Source organism: Schistocerca gregaria, chromosome 7 (assembly GCF_023897955.1).
Source record: "Schistocerca gregaria isolate iqSchGreg1 chromosome 7, iqSchGreg1.2, whole genome shotgun sequence".
NCBI classification, from domain to species: domain Eukaryota; kingdom Metazoa; phylum Arthropoda; class Insecta; order Orthoptera; family Acrididae; genus Schistocerca; species Schistocerca gregaria.
In genome coordinates, this window is record NC_064926.1 from 225,248,936 (window position 1) to 225,268,379 (window position 19,444).

The window sequence follows — 19,444 nt, forward strand, 5'->3', positions numbered from 1 at the left end:
CTATCAACCGGTCCCTTCTTCTAGGCAAGTTGTGCCACATACTCCTCTTCTCCCTAACTCTATTCAATGCCTCCTCATTAGTGATCTATCTATCTAATCTTCAGCATTCTTCTGTAGCACTACATTTCGAAAGCTTCTATTCTCTTTTTGTCTACATTATTTATCGTCCACGTTTCACTTCCATACATGGCTACACTCCATAAAAATACTTTCAGAAATGACTTCCTGACCCTTAAATCTATACTCGATGTTAACAAATTTCGCTTCTTCAGAAACGCTTTCCTTGCCATTGCCAGTCTACATTTTATATCCTCTGTACTTCAACCATCATCAGTTATTTTGCTCCCCAAATAGCCAAACTCCTTTACTACTTTAAGTGTCTCACTTCCTAATCTAATTCCCTCAGCATCACCCGACTTAATTCATCTACATTCCATTATACTCGTTTTGCTTTTGTTGAAGATCATCTTATATCCTCCTTTCAAGACACTATCCATTCCGTTCAACTGCTCCTCCAAGTCCTTTGCTGTCTATGACAGAATTACAATGTCATCGGCGAACCTCAAAGTTTTTATTTCTTCTCCATGGACTTTAATACCAACTCCGAATTTTTCTTTTGTTTCCTTCACTGCTTGCTCAATATACAGATTGAATAACATCGGGGAGAGACTACAGCCTTGTCTCACTCCCTTCCCAACCACTGCTTCGCTTTCATGTCCCTCGACTCTTATAACTGCCATCTGGTTTCTGTACAAATTGTAGATAGCCTTTCGCTCCCTGTATTTTAGCCCTGCCACCTTCAGAATTTGAAAGAGAGTATTCCAGTCAACATTGTCAAAAGCTTTCTCTAAGTCTACAAATCCTAGAAACGTAGGTTTGCCCTTCCTTAATCTAGCTTCTAAGATAAGTCGTAGGGTCAATATTGCCTCACGTATTCCAACATTTCTACGGAATCCAAACTGATCTTCCCCGAGGTCGGCTTCTACTAGCTTTTCCATTCGTCTGTAAAGAATTCGGGTTAGTATTTTGCAGCTGTGACTGATTAAACTGATAGTTCGATAATTTTCACATCTGTCAACACCTGCTTACTATGGGATTAGAATTATTATATTCTTCTTGAAGTCTGAGGGTATTTCGGCTGTCTCATACATCTTGCTCACCAGATGGTAGAGTTTTGTCAGGACTGGCTCTCCCAAGGCCGTCAGTAGTTCCAATGGAATGTTATCTACTCTGGGGGCCTTGTTTCGACTCAGGTCTTTCAGTGCTCTGTCAAACTCTTCACGCAGTATCGTATCTCCAATTTCATCTTTATCTACTTCCTCTTCCATTTCCATAATATTGTCCTCAAGTACATCGCCCTTGTATAGACCCTCTATGTACTCCTTGCACCTTTCTGCTTTCCCTTCTTTGCTTAGAACTGGGTTTCCATCTGAGCTCTTAATATTCATACAAGTGGTCCTCTTTTCTCCAAAGGTCTCTTTAATTTTCCTGTAGGCAGTATCTGGCGAACTAGTTCCTATAAAATTTCTGTAGTGGAATGCCCATATGAAGGCTCCCGTAAATGTATACTATCCGGGCTCACTCAGTTATCTGTAATCCTTCATTTCAACTTAAAACACACATTTGTTTTATCACACTGAGTCTGCAAGTACATGCGCCGATATAGTACAGAACATGTCCAGTAGTATTATTCCTTATCTCGTTTTGAAGCCAGCAATAGCCCAGATTGAATACTTTATTGTATTTCGTCCATCTATTGTGGAAACAAAAATTACTTTTTTTATGAACCCAAAGGTGTTTCAGCACCTGCATGCCATTTTCACTAGGTTCTTTATTCACTTCTTAATATTTCTACATTTTTGAGTTTTGTTGGACTCTCTTTACGTTGCTGTAAAGAGATACGTGTCATAGTTTTGAAATGTCCTTTCTCATACGCATTCTCACCTGTTGTATAGGTACACACAGAAGCATAATACAAACTTTTGCTGCCCAGGAGCGATGCCCGCATCTCGTGGTCATGCGGTAGCGTTCTCGCTTCTCTCGCCCGGGTTCCCCGGTTCGATTCCCGGCGGGGTCAGGGATTTTCTGTGCCTCGTGATGGCTGGGTGTTGTGTGATGTCCTTAGGTTAGTTAGGTTTAAGTAGTTCTAAGTTCTAGGGGACTGATGACCTAAGATGTTAAGTTCCATAGTACTCAGAGCCATTTGAACCATTTGACATGCGTACACTACGGGATGTCTCTTGGTACACGTCGTTGTTAATAGTTATTCCCTACTCGAGCAATTTGATGAGTATGGGACCTCGGACGTAGAAATAGACGGCGAGCACCGTCTTGCATGCTGAGAGCACAGCTTTGAATTTTCTAGGAGAAGATTCTTACGCATGCTTTCATTGCCAGGTACTACATTCGCATCTCTAGATGTCGCATTACCTTATGCTAGAGCGGCGTGTACAGATTTCCAGGCTTTTCGTTCCAATACTCCTTATACATCTTCTAAAAAGTTCCTTTCTTCGTCTAAAAGAACGTGTAGCCAACTGTAAACGGTGCTGCATTTTGTAGAGATTACGTCCAGCCTCAGAGAAGGATTTCTGGTGAGAGAAAGTCTTCCCTTGAGAAGAATGTATTTCGTTTTATGGACAGGTATCGCCAGTTTGTTGGCCCGTGCTCCACCGCTGTATCCAAACAAATACACAATTCGTTTTTTCCTCAGGTGTCGCCGCGGAGTCCTCAGACACAACTACTAGGATGGCATCCGCACACGCACACCACCTTCAACAGTATCTGCCCATTCTGATGTAATAAGCCTTCTATTATGGCCAGATGTAACTAATATCGTCTGTGGATTGTTTAATAGCTCTGGGAGATGACTCATCGGAACTACAACAGAAGGAATATTTGTTGACTATATTACATGACTGATAAAAAATTGCTTAACTTGATACTATCCTTTGCACTGGAGTATTTGATAACCTACAACTGGCACTGACTATTAAAGCACCACTTGATGCACTAAATAACAAACTGTTCTCTTGAAGTACAATGCTCTAGATTTACAAAAGTACATGTCCATATGCGACTGTGAATAATACGTATCCTGATCAATGATGTTAACTACTTCAGCTGAGGTCACGGACTGTAGCAGAGCACTTCCAGGCTCACCTCTATACTTGAAACGTATGAAACGTCCCTTTCGAACAATTATACAAGACTGTGCTTAAACTGACACACAATATTTTTAGCGCAACGCAATCTGACTTTCAAAAATCCCTACAAAAGAATGGCCCTGACTAACATTAACCTATACGTTTCACAAATCACTTACCTCGCCAAAAATCTTCGTTACTCGAACTACTGCAATACAGCGAGCGCCACTACTGCCAGCTAAATAAAAGATTCAAACTACGGAAGGCACTAACTACTGATAGGCATAGTTAGCAAATGAAAGATTTTAATAGAGAACAAACAATGTATTTACCTTAATAGTCATAATATATATATCAGTTCATGACATCCATTCTTACAAATTTCAAAACTCCGCCATTTCTCTCCCCACGTCCACCACTGCTGGCAGCTCGCCTCTAACGGCGCAACGCTACGCGCTGTTAACATCCAGCAGCCCAACACTACAATGGCAGACAACAATACAAACTAGCCAGAGACTGCACACAGCACTGCCAGTGATTTTCATACAGAGCGCTACGTGGCGTTACCAATATAGAAGACCTAAACAGCCTACTTACATACTGACGCTGCTGGGCTGAGAGACAGAGGGTATGTCTTCCTTGGTCTCTTCCATTCGTCGTTGAGGATTGCAGCGAGACATCACTAATGACTGTGGTATCGATGTATGTTGCGAACTATGGTGTGGTACCATCTTTGGACGATACCACTGGTTCAATATCAAATTCCACAACAATGAACCACTTATAGAGCCTTGGGAACCGTCCTTGGCAACCTCTATGATTATCTTGCTCTGCCGCACAACCCATTGAACATTACGTCCAGTACAGAAGTCGACAAAAGTATTGTACATATTTGATGGCCATGAGACATTGCACACGTGCGAACATCACAGGCCACCAGTCAGTTGCGCCTGCGATGTCAGTCACGAGTGAAATTGCCTATTTCGAAGTCGAGTTACCTACAGTCAGAAGGTCTCCATGAAACGCATCATCTACAAACGTCCCTTTTCTGTATTCATTTCGGCACTGTTTCTGATTCAGGAGTTCCATGTGCACCTGCAAACGCTCACAAAACAGACGCTCCTGAACATGAGCCAATACGTTTAATAAACAAATAGGTATGTCGTTTTTCGGTGATGCGTGGCCTTTATCCTTTCCCTTTTTATTACTAATGCTCTAGATAGTTTCCAAATCATCTGAATCCTACCTATTTGTAGGGCCTCGTTTATTAATTCTGTCTAATAAGGCATTATTAGTTGACGCATCATCCACTCGAGCTCAGGGTAGACGCCATCCAGACCTGGTGTCTTCCCAGTTTTGATCTAGAAAATTGCTATAGCATCCTGTTCCTGGGCATAAAGTAACACCAAAATCTTGTTCATGTATTTTGGTATCTGTGTTTGTGTTATCGCCAGGAAGTATGGCAGGTGACAGTAATTCTGCTGACTCGCTCCAGCGAGCCATCGTTGCACCATCCTCTCTCTGAATCGTGGATATGACAGTAGATTCAAATGGTTCAAATGGCTCTAAGCACTATGGGACATCTGAGGTGATCAGTCCCCTAGACTTAGAATTACCTAAACCTAACTAACCTAAGGACATCACATACATCCATGCTCGACACAGGATTCAAAAAAAATGGTTCAAATGGCTCTGAGCACTATGGGACTTAACGTCTTAGGTCATCAGTCCCCTCGAACTTAGAACTACTTGAACCTAACTAACCTAAGGACATCACACAACACCCAGCCATCACGAGGCAGAGAAAATCCCTGATCCCGCCGGGAATCGAACCAGGGAACCCGGGCGTGGGGAGCGAGAACGCTATCACACGACCACGAGATGCGGGCACAGGATTCGAACCTGCGACTGTAGCAGCAGCGCGGTTCCAGACTGAAGCGCCTAGAACCGCTCGCCTACAGCGGCCGGCATAACAGTAGATCTCTTACACTTTTTAGTCAACACCTTACATTGTGCATCAAATTTGAGTTGATTTAGAAGACACTTCACCTTGTCTACTCTTTTGGTTCTGTGTTGTCATCGAGCCGACCGTTGTGACCGAGCTGTTCTAGGCACTTCAGTCTGGAACCGCGCGACCGCATCGGTCGCAGGTTCGAATCCCACCTCGGGCATGGATGTGTGTGGTGTCCGTAGGTTAGTTAAGTTTAAGTTCTAGGGGACTGATGACCTGAGATGTTAAGTCCCATAGTCCTCAGAGCTATTTAAACCATCTTGTATTCATGGAGTCTAACGCATTGACAAGCTCTTCCTCGTACCCTTCGACTCAACATGGGAAGTTCTGGGATCCACAGGATCGCAACCTTATTGCTTATCTTTTTCTTAGGAATATAAATGTCCTCTGCTATTTGCAAGAGTTAAATTAGTAGCTGCGCATACAAGTCTAACTCTGCTTGTAACGGAAACGATGCACTGCAAATGCTGCAGTGTAGAAAATTAAGCCATCCCAATCATCATCATCATCATTATGCTTTCCTCCGCGTGTCTTCCTCTATTGTTGTCACTTTCCCTTTCGATGACAGTTCCATTGTTATCAGTGTTGTTAGAGCAGTTGCAAGCTACTAATATCCGCTGCTGCCATCCGATTTGCTAAAGTGAAATCTGTATTAGTGGCAATAGCATTTCGTCCCAAGAAAGTATTAGTATGGTCCTCTAGATTTAAAAAAAAATGATGTCCGGTTCCTGTCTTACGTCCTCTAGCATCTCGCCTCGTTCGTCAGTGTGCCTACTCTGCCACAAAGAGCATTTTGGCACTCGTCCGTAGAGAGCTACTGCCCTTAATTTAACTACAAAAGGTCCGACGGGATGAGAATACTACATGTATATCTTTAATATCACCCATTTTGTCTGCGCGTCCTTCACTTTTATTGCGAACATGTGCTTGTCACGCAAACCGTGCGACCTTCGTCACAGTGTATCTCCTACTCGTAGTGAGAATGGCAGTTATCGTGTCGTCGTGTTCAATAATAATTAATGTATCCGTATAAAAACGAAGGAGCGTATTGTTTCTACAGTATGGTCCTTGCAAATAGACTCTACAAATATTAACACCCAATTAATCAATTACGTTTCGTATTTAAGACATAACCAATATACTTCCGCAGCATTAATCTGTCGTAGCGTTGTCCTTTTATATTTATCGAAAGTGAACAAAGCACATCGGAGGGTTTTACAGAATTTCTGTATTATTTCTCGATGTCGAATGGTTTATTTCCTCTGTTGGGCACCTGCTGAAGGAGGTCTGGTTTAACCTATGCTGGCAAGCCTGTCTATTGTTATAGGTGAGGGATACGTAACAGATTTTGCTTTTCATGCCCAACTCTGATAACATGTCTAAGAGCAACCACCAACATTAGCTGGAGACTAACTTCTAAATAAATATGAAGTTTGTCTGCCTGTAATTGATTATCGTTTATGGCAGGACTCTACATACTAGAAATATTTTTAGTACTATATAGGGAGTTCTGATTCTCATTGCACTTCCCTGTTTTGTTATATTTATACCCACCACAATTATTACGGATAGCGAAATTTTCCGAAACAGGAGTCATTCTAAACGTAAGAAATTTCACTCCATGGACAGAAAGTTATGAGCAACTGTGTCGTGCAAGCCACAGAGGTTGGCAACCAAGACTTCTTTGCATGGTACAGCTTGAGAATATGGTGTGGATCGCGTATGAAAAGATTCCTCATTCCATCGAGCTGTTAAAAATGTGATTAAGTTCTGATTCAACGAAACGGTTAACTATCACCTAATACCTACTCCTAAGGGTACAATGTGTACCAAATAACCATCTGATTTCACAGGATTCCGTTTTGAAAGTTCATGCACGGATGCTAACGAGGTGAGATATATCAACTGCCGATCGTTTCTCCCAGAAAAAAGAACAATTAGAGCCAATACAATACAATTTATAACGAAGACAAGAGCATTACTATTCGTAAGTTGCTGGAACACTGACATATTTAGCAAGAAATCCTGACACTACAAAAACACAGCAATAAATTAGTTTTGTTGGAAACAAAGAAACCAAGCATTTTGCGAAAATAAAAAAGAATCAGAACTGTTCTCTATGTGTACACAATGACACTGTGGCACAAAATGCATAACATATCCAAATACACAAAATGCACTTCAATCCAAATACTGGTAGTTATATTATAAATATCCGAGAGTGTATCTTTACCGGTTTCTTAAAAAGACGTGGATCTGCGCGAACAAATCGGTAAAAGATATGATCAGATGTATTGTAAGACTCATGAGGGCCCTATCCAAGATTTTCTGAGAAAGTAATCGAATGGGTTCCACCAGTTTTTGCAATAAACGGATACTTTCCAGTTTGATTGCTGAAACAGGTTCAAGCACATTGTTTTAAAGGTCCATTCTTGTTGTTGTTAGTGTTGTGTCTTTACTTAGATTTTAAGAAAGATATTTGTTACAGATGACAAATGAACGTAGGTCAAATAAACCACTAAGGTGGCAAATAAATATCACAATAGTAATAACAAAAAACTTCGTCTACTTTTCAGTCATCACTTTACTGTTCAAATTCGTACTAAAATTATGGGGCCACAGATGCCAGAATACTACAATCATTTTGGTCCAAGATATTGAGAAGAATGTTTTGTTTTAAAGAAGAGCAGAATCCATTTCTGTAATGAATGCTGACATCTAGTTCTAGTGAAAGTAAGTTGAATGATTCCCTTATTCCATACACCAGTGTAATTACTACTTCAATGAAATTCTTAAAATGCCTGAAAACTACTTTTATGCAGCATTTCACGCTAATCTACACTCCTGGAAATGGAAAAAAGAACACATTGACACCGGTGTGTCAGACCCACCATACTTGCTCCGGACACTGCGAGAGGGCTGTACAAGCAATGATCGCACGCACGGCACAGCGGACACACCAGGAACCGCGGTGTTGGCTGTCGAATGGCGCTAGCTGCGCAGCATTTGTGCACCGCCGCCGTCAGTGTCAGCCAGTTTACCGTGGCATACGGAGCTCCATCGCAGTCTTTAACACTGGTAGCATGCCGCGACAGCGTGGACGTGAACCGTATGTGCAGTTGACGGACTTTGAGCGAGGGCGTATAGTGGGCATGCGGGAGGCCGGGTGGACGTACCACCGAATTGCTCAACACGTGGGGCGTGAGGTCTCCACAGTACATCGATGTTGTCGCCAGTGGTCGGCGGAAGGTGCACGTGCCCGTCGACCTGGGACCGGACCGCAGTGACGCACGGATGCACGCCAAAACCGTAGGATCCTACGCAGTGCCGTAGGGGACCGCACCGCCACTTCCCAGCAAATTAGGGACACTGTTGCTCCTGGGGTATCGGCGAGGACCATTCGCAACCATCTCCATGAAGCTGGGCTACGGTCCCGCACACCGTTAGGCCGTCTTCCGCTCACGTCCCAACATCGTGCAGCCCGCCTCCAGTGGTGTCGCGACAGGCGTGAATGGAGGGACGAATGGAGACGTGTCGTATTCAGCGATGAGAATCGCTTCTGCCTTGGTGCCAATGATGGTCGTATGCGTGTTTGGCGCCGTGCAGGTGAGCGCCACAATCAGGACTGCATACGACCGAGGCACACAGGGCCAACACCCGGCATCATGGTGTGGGGAGCGATCTCCTACACTGGCCGTACACCTCTGGTGATCGTCGAGGGGACACTGAATAGTGCACGGTACATCCAAACCGTCATCGAACCCATCGTTCTACCATTCCTAGACCAGCAAGGGAACTTGCTGTTCCAACAGGACAATGCACGTCCGCATGTATCCCGTGCCACCCAACGTGCTGTAGAAGGTGTAACTCAACTACCCTGGCCAGCAAGATCTCCGTATCTGTCCCCCATTGAGCATGTTTGGGACTGGATGAAGCGTCGTCTCACGCGGTCTGCACGTCCAGCACGAACGCTGGTCCAACTGAGGCGCCAGGTGGAAATGGCATGGCAAGCCGTTCCACAGGACTACATCCAGCAGCACTACGATCGTCTCCATGGGAGAATAGCAGCCTGCATTGCTGCGAAAGGTGGATATACACTGTACTAGTGCCGACATTGTGCATGCTCTGTTGCCTGTGTCTATGTGCCTGTGGTTCTGTCAGTGTGATCATGTGATGTATCTGACCCCAGGAATGTCTCAATAAAGTTTCCCCTTCCTGGGACAATGAATTCACGGTGTTCTTATTTCAATTTCCAGGAGTGTATATTGTGCTAGACTCTTCTTTCAATAACTACAATAACTTAAACCTATTTAAACCAGGTTATTGCATTCATGCTAAAGTTTTCCTGATAATTTATTCCCTTCCATTTACACTCTCTCTCTCTCTCTCTCTCTCTCTCTCTCTCTCTCTCTCTCTCTCTCCCTCTCTCTCTCTCTCTCTCTCTCTCTCTCTCTCTCTCACACACACACACAGACACACACACACACACACACACACACACACACACACATATTCCTTTAGTCAAATTGTGCCACAAATTTCTTTTTTTCCTAATTCGATTCAATATCTCCTCAACAGTTATTTGATCTGCCCATCTAATCTTCAGCATTCTTCTGTGACGCCAAATTTCTCTTCTTGTCTGAACGTTTCATTCCCGTATAAGGCTATACTCCAGACAATTGCCTTCAGAAAAGACTATCCGACGCTTAAATTTATTTTAGAAATTCTTTACTTTATATTTCCAGTTTGCTGTTTATATCCTCTCTACTTCAGTCATCGTCATTCATTTTGCTGCGCAACTAGCAAAAATAATCGACTACTTTTAATGTTTCATTTCCTAATCTGTCAGAATCATCTGTTTTTTTCGATTACATTCCATTTCCTTTCTGTTGCTTTTAGTGATATTCGTCCTATCTTCTTTACAAGACACTGCCAATTCCATTAAAATGCTGTTTCACTTCCTTTGCCGCCTCTGAGAGAATTACAATGTGATCTGAAAATCTCTAAGTTATTTTTTTCTCCCTGAACTTTAATTGCCTTTCGAAATTTCTTCTTGTTTCCTTTAGTGCTTGTTCATCGAACAGATTGAATAATACTGAGGAAAGGCTACAATTTTCTACCACATACTCCTCAACCACTGCTTCCCTTTGACGTCGTTTGGCACTTGGAACTGCAGTCTAGTTTCTGTACACGACATAAATAACCGTTCACTCTGTGCATTTTATATCTGCTACCTACAGAATTTCAACTAGTTACATCCGGTTTCTTTAACCCCCCCGTTAAAATATTAATTTCAAGAGGAAAACCATTAATTCCAAATTGGTGCTGAATAATAGAAGAAGTGTGACAAGTAGGGAATATTTTGTTATTAAAACTTTTGGAAAAAATGTATTTCATGAAAATAATTTCATCACCGGCAACCAGCTTTGTGTTCCTTGGGATGCAGTAACCTGATGACGCATTGCGAAAGCGGCGCAGGCGCGGAACAGTCACCTAAGACGCGGCATCCACAACCTACCACAGTCACAATAAAAGGAGAGTTTCGGATTCTGTATTCGTCAGTGATACTTTCGTGTCCATTCTGTACAGATATGTTTCTGATTTTGCCACGTAAGGGCTACTCCTGTTATAATCAATCGCTTTAAAATTTTTAGAACGTAATTTCGATGAGGTGCCTGCAGTGCCTGCAATGTACGTTAAAGAATATAGCATTTGTTGTTCTCACCAAGTCGTCTCTTCCTTTAAAAAATAAATTATGTGAAAGGCAGATTACTTTATTTTCAATCAGTTTTCAGGGTGTGCAGTTCTGTTATTAACTGCTGTGTGTAATTAAGATATTCCATGTTTTATCGCTTAGTATTTTTTGGAGCTTAACCAAGCCTATAGCGGCGAAACGTTATTGTGATGGTCAGATGAATATTCTAGGGCTCCAGTCATGATTTTTGTGCTGATACGTTAGTGTTTCTAGAGTATCTTAAATTTATGCCCCTAATAATGGAATTCGTGGTCTAGAGATAGCGTCTTTTACTGTTAATTTAAAAAATACTTGATGTAAATGAAATGTATTCAAATGGTTCAAATGGCTCTGAGCACTATGGGACTTAACATCAATGGTCATCAGTCCCCTAGAACTTAGAACTACTTAAACCTAACTAATCTAAGGACAGGACACAACACCCAATCATCCATGAAATGTATTCGCAGTTGCGAATATGGACAACCATCAGTTGTATAAAGGAACGACGAAGGAGAAAATTTGTGCCGGAACGGGATTCGAACCCGGAATTCCCGCTTACCGCGAGCGGTCGCCTTACCATTTTTTTAAAAGTTTGTATAGCCTTACAATTTTTTTGTTCCCTTAAGGCTGCACCTAGATTTTTTATTATTTTTTAAATTTGCAATTAAATTTTAAAAGAACGATTTTCCAGCATTACAATATACAATATATCAGTTACGAATGCTGACAACAAAACAAATTTATATATATGAACATAATAATCATATTTATTACATGAAACAGCGCTTACTCTTAAATTAACTTTTACCCATTTACTAGAAACTATAGAATACAGAACGCTAAGGAAATAATTTTGTGTGCATCTTTTTCAGTAATACAGGGTAAAAAGAATAACAGAAAACTCCTTTATTTAACAAAGGAAACAGGAAAAGAAACTGAAAGATGCTTCAGGTGTCCGAAAGCGAACGCCGAGCCTTCGATGGTCATGCGAATATAGCTTCATCTGTCAACGCCGCTCATCAGGGAGTTCCAACTGCTGGCGGGTTGGAAAAAATACTCCCTAGATATTTAGCGATAGTGGACTGATATTTAACGTGTCGTCTCATGATGTGGTGTCGTGTTAGCAAAAAGGCCCAAAAATCGATCACATTCTTGTTGGGTGCATTGATGAAAGTATAAAGGACGGCTGTATGCTTTATCCAGGTGATTACATGCATCTTTGATGGTGGAAAGTTCGTCTCGTCCGGTGAGAGGAGCATACTGGGGACAATAATATGAGCAGAGGGGGCTGTCCGCCTGCGCGAAGGCATGGGGTTTGTGTCGCGTCAGATTTTTACCGGTGACGACGGTGTAGCAGATGGAATATGGTTGATGAACTGCGCGCCACACTGCCGCCCACCTAACCTCTGAGTGACGTCCTTTGATAGCATTCCTGGGGCGAGACCGCGTTAAGAGGCGATAAATATCTCGTGTAGGGAAAGAGCTGCAGCGCACTCAACGAGGTCGAAGAGGGCGAAATGGGAGCACTGTTGTAGCGAAAGGAATAGAAGAAAGAGTTAAGAGAGAGTACGGTCTAAGCAAGAGGAGTGAGACAGAGAGAGACTAATTGATTTCTTCCATAAATTACAAATGGTAATAGCGGACGCTCTGTTCAAGAATCATAAGAGGAGGAGATATACTTAGAAAAGACCCAGAGATGGGGGATGTTTTTTGCTGCACTGCGTCGTGTTCAGATATAAATTTCGAAATTATATATTGCAATGCGTACAAAGGTGCAGATGTAGGCGCACACCACAATATAGTAATGATAAATATACTGAAGTATAAGAGAATCGTCCGGAACAATCACTGTGGAAGAAAGTGGGATACTGAAGTACTGAAGAATAATGAGAAGGGTTTGAAGTTCGCTAAGGATTTGGGTACTGCGGCATGAAAACCGTAGTAGGCAGGATAGAGTAAGAGGAGTGAATGTTGGATGAATGAGAGCTATCACAGATGTTGGAGAGACGAGCATAGGAACCAAGAAGGTAACTGCGAAGATACCTTGGGTAACAGAAGGTATATTTGAAGTGATCGACGAAAGAAGGAAGTACAGAAATGTTCGAGTAACTGCAGGAATACAGTAATGTAAGTCAATTAGGAATTAAATAAATCGGAAGTGAAGGGCAACCAAAGCGAAAGGGCCGTAGGAAAAATATGAGGAAATTCAAAAATATTTGATCGTCGTGAGAACTGACTCAGCATATAGAAAAGTCAAAACAACAATCGGCGAAATGAAAAGGAAGGGTGGTAATATTAAGGATGCAATGGGAATTCCACTCGTGAGTGCACAGAAAAGAGCAGACAGGTGGAAAGGGAACATTAAAGGCCTTTATAAGAGGATGACTTGTCCGATACGCGATAGAATAAGAAATTGAAGTCATATGGAAGACATAGGGAAGCCAGTATCAGTCACAGTATAAAAGAGCTCAGGAAGACTTGAAATCAAATAAGACAGAAAGGAGTTTCTAAAATCATAGGAGGAAGTGGGAACGAATCAACTACTCAAGTCAGTATGTAAGATCTATGAGACTGGCGACATAGACGACCGGAGTGGCCGAGCGGTTCTAGGCACTTCAGTCTTGAACCGCTTGACAGCTACGGTCGCAGGTTCGAATCCTGCCTCGGGCATGGATGTGTGTGATGTCCTTAGGTTAGTTATGTTTAAGTAGTTCTACGTTCTAGGGAACCGATGACCTCAGATGTTAAGTCGCATAGTGCTCAGAGCCATTTGAACTGGCGACATAACGACAGACTTCCGAAAAAAAAGTCATCCACACAATTTCGAAGACAGCAATGACAGATACGTGTGAGACTATCGCACAAACAGCGCAACATCTCATCGATCCAAGTAGTTCACAAGACTAACATGCAGAGAATGGAAAAGAAAACAGGATCTGTTAGATGACCGTGTTTGGATTTAGGAAAGGGACAGGCACCAGAGATGCAGTTCTAACTTTGCGATTGATAATGGAACCAAGATTGGTGAGCAATCAAGATACGATCATAGGATCTGAGAAAAAGACTAGGAGAAAAACTGTTCGGCAATGTGCACTCGTGCACGACGTTCGAAATTCTGAGAAAAATAGGAGTAAGCTACAGGGAAGGACGGATGATATACAATATGTACAAAAAACCGAGACGGGACAATAAGACTTCAAACTCAAGAACGAAGTGCTCTGATTAAAAATGGAGTAAGACATGGAAGCAGCCTTTCGCCACTATTGATCAGTCTATACATTCAAGAAGCAATGACGGAAGTAAAAGAAAGGTGCAGCAATAGGATAAAGATTCAGGGTGAAGGTAGTTCAGTGATAAGGTTTGCTGATGACATTGCTATTCTCAGTGAAAGTGGAGAAGAATTACAGGATATGTTGAATGTAATGAACAGTCATATGCGTACAGAGTACGGAATGAGAGTAAATCGAGAAAAGACAGTTGAGATGTAACAGAAATGATATCAGCGTGCAACATAACAACAAAATTGGTGGTCACGAAGTAGGCGAAATTAAGGAATTCATCTACCTCGGAAGCGAAATAATCCGTGATGGACGAAGCAAGGATGGCATAAAAAGCAGACTAGCACAGACGAGAATGGTGTTCCTGTCCAGACGAAGTCTACAGTTATGAAACATGAGACATAGTTTGAGGAAGAAATTTCTGAGAACGTTCGTTTGGAACTCAGCATTGTATGGTAGTAAATCGTGATCAGGGGGAAAACCAGAAAAGAGGAGTATCGAAGCGCTTCCAATGTGGTGCTACAGAGGAACGCAAAAATCTGGTGAATTGATAAGATAGGGAATGAGGAGGGTCGCCGCAGAATCGACGGAGAAAGGAACATACGGAAAACAGCCACGAGAAGAAGAGTCAGAACGATAGGACATGTGTTAGGGCATCAGAGGAGAACATCCATGGTGATAGAGGGAAGTGCAGAGGTTAAACATTGCAGGAGATGACAGAGATTGGAGGGTATCCTGCAAATAATTGAGGACGTAGGGTATGAGCGCTTCTCTGAAATGGAGAAACAATCAGAAACGGTAAAAAAGGGAAGAAACGGGAAGACAAACTTAGACCTCATATTGCAATGGTTATTTCAATTATTTATAAAAAGGAGTCACCAGAGTGTAGTCAGCCAACAATGTCAAATGCTTTTTCCACATTTATGATTAACATAAACGAAGATTTGCCTTTCTTCAACATAATTACTAAGATAAACCGTAGGATCAGTATAGCCCCGCATGTTCCTGCAAGTCTCCGGAATCGAAACTGATCCCCACCGAGGTCGGTCTCTATCAATCTCTCGATTCTGCTGTAAATAATTCGTGCTAGTATTTTGAAACTACGATTTATTAAACCGATAGTGCGGTAATATTCACACCTGTCAACGCCAGTCTTCTTTGTAATTGGAATTATTCCGTTCTTCTTTAAGTCTATCGATCATTTGGATTTGCAGCTCCTTATGTTGACCATGTTTGCAGTTAACATTCTAGGATGTGAGGTTCGCCAGATGGTTTCCATATCTGGCGTACCTCACATCCTACAATTTGAAGTCTATCGCTATTTCGCCTGTCTTTTTTTCTGGGTGGTTATAATTAAAGTGCAGTTTTCATGGAGGTCCAGTGTGGGCTGTAATTATCGTATGGCAAGGAAATTTGGTAGATATGTTAATGCGTTGATGCGGAAGCTATTAATGCTGAAAAAAATTGTTCCAATTCTGGACACCAGGTGCAAACCTGGCGCTGTACAGCATCTCGTCGACGTTTCTTGCACTCATATTGAACGACTTGTGTAAGTGGAGGTTGACAATAAAATCAACATTATGCCTTCCTCCCCTATTTGACCTTCTCTGCCCACGTCCAGTTCCTAATGCATTACCTACATAAACATTTGTATAGTGTTTCTCACAATCAAAGGGCCGGATTGGCACTTGGTTGCCAAAATTGGGACTATTTTTTTCAGTGTTAATCGGTTCCCCATTAACGAATTTGAATACCTACCATGTTTCGCTGCCATGCGACAATTACATCCCACACTGGATCTCTGTGAGTAGGCGCACTTAACTGTAACGCCTGGTACACTACGTGATAATTTGTTCTTATTAGGTGCATTGTGCTGCCACCTACTGCCAGGTCCTCCATGTCAGCAACATCAGTAGTCATTAGACATCGTGAGAGAGCAGAATGGGGCGCTCCGCGGAACTCACGGATTTCGAACGTGGTCAGGTAATTGGGTGTCACTTATGTCATACATCTGTACGCGAGGTTTCTTCACTCCTACACCTCCCTAGATCCACTGCTTCCGATGTGATGGTGAAGTGGAAACGTGAAGGGACACGTACAGCACAAAGAAGTGTATAGGCCGTTGACTGACAGAGACCGCCGATAGTTGAAGAGGGTCGTAATCTGTAATAGGTAGACTTCTATCAAGACCATCACACAGGAATTCCAAACTGCATCAGGATCCACTACAAGTACAATAACAGTTGGGTGGAAGGTGAGAAAACTTGTATTTCATGGTCGAGCGGCTGCTCACGAGCCACACATCGCGCCGGTAAATGCCAAACGACTCCTCTCTTAGTGTAAGGAGCGTAAATACTGGACGATTGAACAGTAGAAAAACGTTGTGTGGAATGACGAATCACGATGCACAATGTGGCGATCCGATGGCAGGGTGTGGACATGGCGAATGCCAGCGTGTGTAGAGTCAATAGTAAAATTCGGAGGAGATAATGTTATGGTGTGGTCGTGTTTTTCATGTAGCGTGCTTGCCCCCCCCCCCTTATTGTTATGCGTGGCACTATCACAGCACAGGCCTAGCACCTGATTGAACGTATGCCTGCGAGACTGGAAGCTATCATCAAGGATAAGGGTGGGCCAACACCACATTCCAGCATTATCGATGGAGGGCACCACGAACTTGTAAGTCATATTCAGCCAGGTGTCCGGGTACTTTTGATCACATAGTGTATCTTGAACACTGGGCGGAATAGTTTTGTTTGTGTTGCTCTCCCACAGGCCAGAGTGGCCGAGCGGTTCTAGGCGCTACAGTCTGGAACCGGACGACCGCTACGGTCGCAGGTTCGAATCCTGCCTGGGGCATGGATGTGTGTGATGTCCTTAGGTTAGTTAGGTTTAAGTAGTTCTAAGTTCTAGGGGACTGATGACCTCAGCAGTTAAGTCCCATAGCGTTCAGAGCCATTTGAACCATTTTGTTGCTCGTCCGCGGCTCTTTGTTCCTAATAAATCTGTATTTCTTCTGTAGGGAGGCGAGTAATGGTGACTTCGAAGCGTTCTAGATGCGGCTCCATTTTCCGTTTGCGCAGAGTTCTCCGTTTCTCTCACATTGCGTGACGTGGCGCAGTGTTTACGAAACTGAACTGGTATTCGGAGAACATATCCCCATTCCTTCATCATCGTTCCTTGTGCTCCCGCGACCTATTCGTCGGCGGAACATTAAACCCTTATCTCCCGTTTCTACTTCAGATGTCAGCGGAGTACAATGATGCTGACGTAACCAGGATGAGACTCAAGTGTTACATGTGGATCTAATAGAATCTATCTGCTGTTAGAATCTTCAAGGCTGTCCCTGAGTTCTCTTCCTCGTGGGGAAAAATAAGGAATACCGCTAGTACGCCATCTTGGCCCCTGAACTAGTCACTGGCCCTTCGTAATCCTCTACATGTTTACTCTCATCGTCTATCGCTGTCGACGATCCGCCTCTGGTCTTCCTCTCAATGACATACTCGGTATTGCTCGACATCCCAAGGTCGCTCTGAACGGTGAGATCGCTGATATGGTGCATAGGAACTAAATGATACGATTTTGCTGATATTTCTTCGTTCTGAAGGCTGATCAAACGTCAGTAATTTCGTTGCGATTTATTTTCACGGATGGAACCTGAGAAGCTATAGACTAAGTCATTCCTGGTGAATATGATTTAACTTTTTCTTTCGCTCTGGATCGTGTTGTCCGCTGCCACTTCAACTAATTCTCAAACAGATCAGTGCATTAGTTTCAGTTAATTCCAAGGATAGTAGAAATTCAAGTACGTGCTTTAAATATAGACCAGTACATTGCACAATCAAAATTCCATCTGTGGTCAACATGGAAAAAGCAATCGATAAAACATAGAAATAAAGAAAACAACATAAACAAAAGATCTGAAATACATCTGTTGCAAGAAGAGGGCTTAAGAAGTCTATATCAGAAAAGACTCAAACGACTGCTCAGTGAAATACCAACTAGTGAAGACATTAACGAAGAATGGTATAATATTAAAAACGGTCTACACAGACAGTAGGGGAAGTGCTAGGTAAAAGACACAGGACAAATCAGAGAATCGGTCTCAAAATTTTGGACGTAGAGATACAAAAAGCCACAAACGATAAACAGAAAGCATGTTATGAATACTTACAGAAGAGGTTATTGGAAGCTAAAGAGCAATACCATAGGAAAAGTAATGAAGCAAAAGAAATAGTAAGATCAGCACATACTACATCGTAGATGCGTTTATAACTAACGTTGAACGTGATTCCCACGGAAGATAAGAAATAGCATACAAATTAATGAAACTCCTCAACAAAGAAGGAAAAATACCATAATCTTAATGTAATACAAACATGTCTGGATTACATATTATAAAAAAAACTGTGGTACAACCCATACATCATAGAGGCAAATATTAAAGAACATCTGCAAGAAACAGATTGTAAAGAACTGACGCAACAGAAGACAGTTTAAAAATAAAATTGGCGAAATGCGGGTAGGACTCGCCTTCTGAGGGTTGCGTACAAACTTTTTACACTCCAGGAAAATGAAATAAGAACACCGTGAATTCATTGTCCCAGGAAGGGGAAACTTTATTGACACATTCCTGGGGTCAGATACATCACATGATCACACTGACAGAACCACAGGCACATAGACACAGGCAACAGAGCATGCACAATGTCGGCACTAGTACAGTGTATACCCACCTTTCGCAGCAATGCAGGCTGCTATTCTCCCATGGAGACGATCGTAGAGATGCTGGATGTAGTCCTGTGGAACGGCTTGCCATGCCATTTCCACCTGGCGCCTCCGTTGGACCAGCGTTCGTGCTGGACGTGCAGACCGCGTGAGACGACGCTTCATCCAGTCCCAAACATGCTCAATGGGGGACAGATACGGAGATCTTGCTGGCCAGGGTAGTTGACTTCCACCTTCTACAGCACGTTGGGTGGCACGGGATATATGCGGACGTGCATTGTCCTGTTGGAACAGCAAGTTCCCTTGCTGGTCTAGGAATGGTAGAACGATGGGTTCGATGACGGTTTGGATGTACCATGCACTATTCAGTGTCCCCTCGACGATCACCAGAGGTGTACGGCCAGTGTAGGAGATCGCTCCCCACACCATGATGCCGGGTGTTGGCCCTGTGTTCCTCGGTCGTATGCAGTCCTGATTGTGGCGCTCACCTGCACGGCGCCAAACACGCATACGACCATCATTGGCACCAAGGCAGAAGCGACTCTCA